Below are 4,968 nucleotides of genomic sequence, written 5' to 3'. Positions count from 1 at the left end.
TTATTTCCGTACATTTTTACGATCCATCTTCAAACCAATATTGTTCCATATTTACCACCGACTTCATGCGGAGGTAAACTGTACGATGCTAGTCCATATGTTTTTTTTTGTCCCACCATTAGCAGTGAACTGGTGGCTAGGATTCAGCAGGCTGTTTGTGCTCACGGGACCTTGCTCCTTCAAACGTTGAATAAAAACATGCAGAGCTAGGAATCATTTGAGACCTCACATACATTTTCGTCTGAATCCAAACGATTATGAAACAAGCATATCAGGATAACAATATGTTTTTGTATAATTGTTTCATAATAATTTCTCCATCACTAGTCAGGGAGGTTTGTAGTGTGGGCCGTTCTGGCGGTGGTAGTTACAACAATGCATAATAATAAACTACATATTGAAAAGGATAGGCCTATCGCGATTTATTTTATAATGAATCATAATGAATTGCATGCAACAAAAACTGATAACAAGCTTGGATTTCAACAATGCTTTTCTGAGTACTTAAGGCTCATTATAACACAAATGGAAGAGCAAACACAATGACAAATAAATAAAGCTATACTAAGCCACCCTCCCCTCTCATTATCCTCTCCTGCCGGTTCTCTCACGATTATCCCCAGGAAGTCGGGGCGGGGGTCCAAGATCAAGCCGCTGCCAGGTGACGACACGCGCTCTTACTTTGGAAAGTCAGCACATTTTCCTCCAAGGTACAAAAATAACAACCACACTGATGAGCATCTTCCCCTCTGTGAGAGACAGTATGTTAGCATGTTAGCCATTAACCCTGGAGTCGATGTGCCTGGAGGGCAAGTCCTGGACTAGCCGCTTGCCTGCTAGCTGCCACGGTTTTGAGCTGAGCCGTAGTTTGTCCGTTGTGGGTTAGCTAGCTGATGTGCAAATTGGGGGGGGGGGGGGGGGTGCGACACATAAATGATGGGGAAGTAATTAAAAACATAAGGTAATGGTCCGTCCTTCATACTCACGGTTTATACCTTGATATAATGTTGCTGTCAGGGATAATTAATTGATATAAAAGGAATATTAAAATTGGTCAAAACTGCGTAACACAATTCTGTAATTGAAATGACCAGGTCCCCTGTATGCCCTTGGGAACAAGTGAAGAAAAAAGTATGAATTATGGCTGTTGTTCGAGCACAAAATTGTAACGATTCCTCCACTCATCTACCTACTGCATTCCCTTACTCAGAGATGGGGTAGTCGTTTAAGTCCCACCCTACTTTCACGGTCCGCTTTTCATTTTTTTACCGTGAAAACAGAGACGAACAGAGAGTTCGACGGTCGCATCGGCATCATGTAATCACAGGGAAGATTATGTGGGGAAGAACCACCTCGGTTGCTTGTTAGTGGATTTAATGGCTGGGCCAGCTAATTAGATGGGTAGGTTGTCTTTGATTTATATAGTCTCTCCTATCGTTCCTTAATCAGCGGAGAGCAATGATCCATGCACCCACATGCAGCCGTTTAATTAGTATTCATAGCATTTGTCGTTACGGAAATCGCGAGCTCGGAGGAAGAGTGATTTAAAAAAAATAAAAAGCATGATCGTCACATGTTCCAACGTTGGTAGTTCAAATAATCGTGTTGCAATTACTGGAGGTATGCTGTTTAGGTAATATCAAGGGAGCATGCAGACAAATAATAGTGTTAGTGATCTGAAAGTCTCTTTCTTAAGCAACTCATTAATACGGCTACGGGGGTTCTGACCTCTTATAGGCCAGCAGAATTACCATGATTTTAGAAGGTGTTTGCATGAAGATGCAAAGACTTATTAAGGCACAGCATCCAGTTCTCTATGTTGAAGCAGAACTTGTTTTTTAACTGCCAACGCGTGAATAAGGGAATAAGTTGTTGGTTGGTTTAGAGTGGCAAGAAAGGGTTTTATTTTTTTCAGTAAACAATGCTTCTAATTGGCCAGTGATGGCCGCAACAGCTGTTGACATCACCGTGCCCCTATTTGAACCAATCAAAAACATGGCCTGAAGAAGCTGCTGTGTGATTGCCGCTGAAATATACAAGAACAGGCCTCCCAAATTGTTGAAAAAAAGAAATATTGTACATTTAGCTTTTTTTCTGTCAGCGCCTCTATAGAAATAGGAACAGGAAGGGGTTTCATTTAAATAATACAAATGAGCTGGAAACATTGTGCCACACACAAAGTACCACATACTGCATGCTATCATTTTTAGAATAATAAATAAAAGTTGCAGCCATCGCATTAGACTAATTAGAGTGAAGGATGGTTACAAAGCACCAACATCGTTATCTACACATCCAAGCATGCAGTGTGAAGCACGTTGAGAGACTGCATGCATTAAACATATGACAGTATAATCTATATTGAAGACATTCACAACTCTTATAGTAAATCGCCTTCAGTGAACGCATAACAGTTGATGAAAATATAAGATTGATATTGCCTTATTTATATTTATGTCATTTATGATACCAGTTCTTGCTGGTTTAGCTTTTTTGCTTGGGTATATTTTTTATTGGTTTGAGTTTCTACTTTTATGCCAGTTTTTTAACAATTTCTTTAGTTTTTCCTTCTCCACATTTCTAAAGGTGCAATATAACAAAGGTTAATTGGAAATGTTTTACCTTCTGAATAGAGGAAGTTCAGGTCATGGAAGGTTTGTGAAGGAGATCACGGCACATATGGTGAAAAAACACAAAACAAATTCAGGTCATGTAACATAATTATGAACTAGTCTTTTAATAACTTAAAATAACTACTTATTTAACTGATTTAACCGTTATCTTTAGAATCTACATTGAATAATAAAATCGACAAAAGTCTGTAATTTGTTTAGTTTGGTTTTCAGCACGGATCCAGGCAGGTTGTCGCCATAGCGACTGGCATGGTAGACAAGAGATTACAGAAACACCAGCCTTTTCTCACTCACTTCCTTGAATAGAACATAACTGTTTTTCAAAGAGAAGATGTTCACTTTGGGTGGGAAGCTGCACTGTGAAAAGTATTCAAAATATAAGTTAAACATATCCAACTTCCAATTTGCTTACTTTGTTATACTGGCACTATGCAAGTGTACCCAATAGCAGGGGAAGGGCAAAAGTGGACCAGAATAATATGAATAATAGAGAACTTCACTGGATGCATTGACTAATTGGCACGTTTTCTTAAGAAATGTTTGCTTCAGATATTTATTTACCGGTAGCAAAAATAATCAGCAGAAGTTTAATAGTGCAGGTTCAAATCAAACAGACAAAATACAACACAGGAAGATGAATGTTGATACAAAACTTTTAAAGTTGATTTTCTTAGTTTCAGAGGACTTGCAGCCATAGCATTTAATTATTAGCACTACAATCTCACCATGCGTAATTTCCACTTCTAAAGCTGTAGCCCTCTTGTGCCGTTAGGATTAACAGATATAATTTAGATAAATAATTCATTAGTTTGTTAATGTATCAAGTCAAAAATACAAAAATGTGCAATTTAAGCTTCAGAAATGCTAATATTGATGTGCTTTCCTCTTTCATTTTGTCAGGCTCCTGTGACTTGAGAATATCCAATTTTACTTACATTATAGACTAAATCAGGCCAAATCTAACTGATTCGGTCCCTTCACTACTGGTGAGGATGTGTTCAGAAATGACACTAACCCAGTCACTACCAGAAAAGTGACTACACACACACACACACACACTCTATTCAGTCTGCCCTTCGTCCCGCAGGGTGTAGATATGGGAATTCCTAGATGTGGCAGTGGTCATCGATTCGATCCCCTCCTCCATCCCTGAGGCTAACCTCAGCCTAACCGTGGAACTGGAGAGTCTGTGGAGACCGACTGTTCACTGCTGATGCCGTTATTCAATGATGGTTTTCTATGCTCACGTGCCTTTATGTTTGTGGTTTCCTCTGCTGCTCGCTGCAATATGAACGGCCCCTGTGGGGATAATAAAGAACTCTGTACTCCACTCAAGTGTACAGGTCTAGTACCCACCCGGCTGGCAGGGGGGCCCCCCATCTACACACCTCGGGGGTCCTCCCTCCCCATTACCTCCGGCTGTGGGTGAAGGGTCAACATCCCGTGCCATATTTAATAAACTCCAGGGCTTCAAAACAATACGACCATGTAGAGTAGCAACAGTGTGCTGACACAATGAGGACCGCGTAGCAACAGCGTGATGGCGACAGTGTGACGACACCACGACAACCACGTAGCGAATAGGGTGGTCACACCATGACGACCACGTAGCGTAGCGACAGTGTGATGACACCACGACAACCACGTAGCGAACAGGGTGGTCACACCATGACGACCACGTAGCGTAGCAACAGTGTGATGACACCACGACAACCACGTAGCGAAGAGGGTGAGCACACCATGACGACCACGTAGCGTAGCAACAGTGTGATGACACCACGACAACCACGTAGCGAACAGGGTGGTCACACCATGAGGACCACGTAGCGTAGCAACAGTGTGATGACACCACGACAACCACGTAGCAAACAGGGTGGTCACAACATGACGACCACGTAGCGTAGCAACAGTGTGATGACACCACGACAACCACGTAGCGAACAGGGTGAGCACACCATGACGACCACGTAGCGTAGCAACAGTGTGATGACACCACGACAACCACGTAGCGAACAGGATGGTCACACCATGACGACCACGTCGCGTAGCAACAGTGTGATGACAGCCAGGCAGCACCAGGATGCCATATCCGTGCACAACGCCTCTCATGTGCACCTCTCACAGTGGGCAGTCTGTACACAAGAACGCACGGGGAGGAGGTAGCCATACGTCAGAGTGTCACTTATAGCTTCCGTCTCTACAGAGGGAGCGTGAGGCGTGCATCAGAGGTTCAAAATACATCGGCGGGATACCATGAGATGAGGCCACCAACATTTCCTCAGGTCTTACTTCTCTACAAGACAAAGACAAAGACAGAGAGAGAGACAGACAGAGG

At 42.5% G+C, this 4,968-nt stretch overlaps 1 long non-coding RNA gene across 1 annotated transcript in view; it reads right to left on the bottom strand.

The window, feature by feature from the left end:
• Nucleotides 1–711: 711 nt before the first annotated feature.
• Nucleotides 712–4,968, bottom strand: part of LOC132474888 (uncharacterized) — a 6,362-nt gene continuing 2,105 nt past the window's right edge. Inside the window, exons 2-3 of the long non-coding RNA XR_009529754.1 lie at nt 2,623–4,926; nt 712–2,106 (exon numbers count right to left, since the gene is read on the bottom strand). This is a non-coding gene — a long non-coding RNA (uncharacterized LOC132474888). The remainder of the gene's footprint in view (nt 2,107–2,622; nt 4,927–4,968) is intronic.

The sequence above is a fragment of the Gadus macrocephalus genome, chromosome 16 (genome assembly GCF_031168955.1).
Source record: "Gadus macrocephalus chromosome 16, ASM3116895v1".
Classification (NCBI taxonomy): Eukaryota; Metazoa; Chordata; class Actinopteri; order Gadiformes; family Gadidae; genus Gadus; species Gadus macrocephalus.
This window is presented reverse-complemented; position numbering and strand designations above follow the sequence as displayed.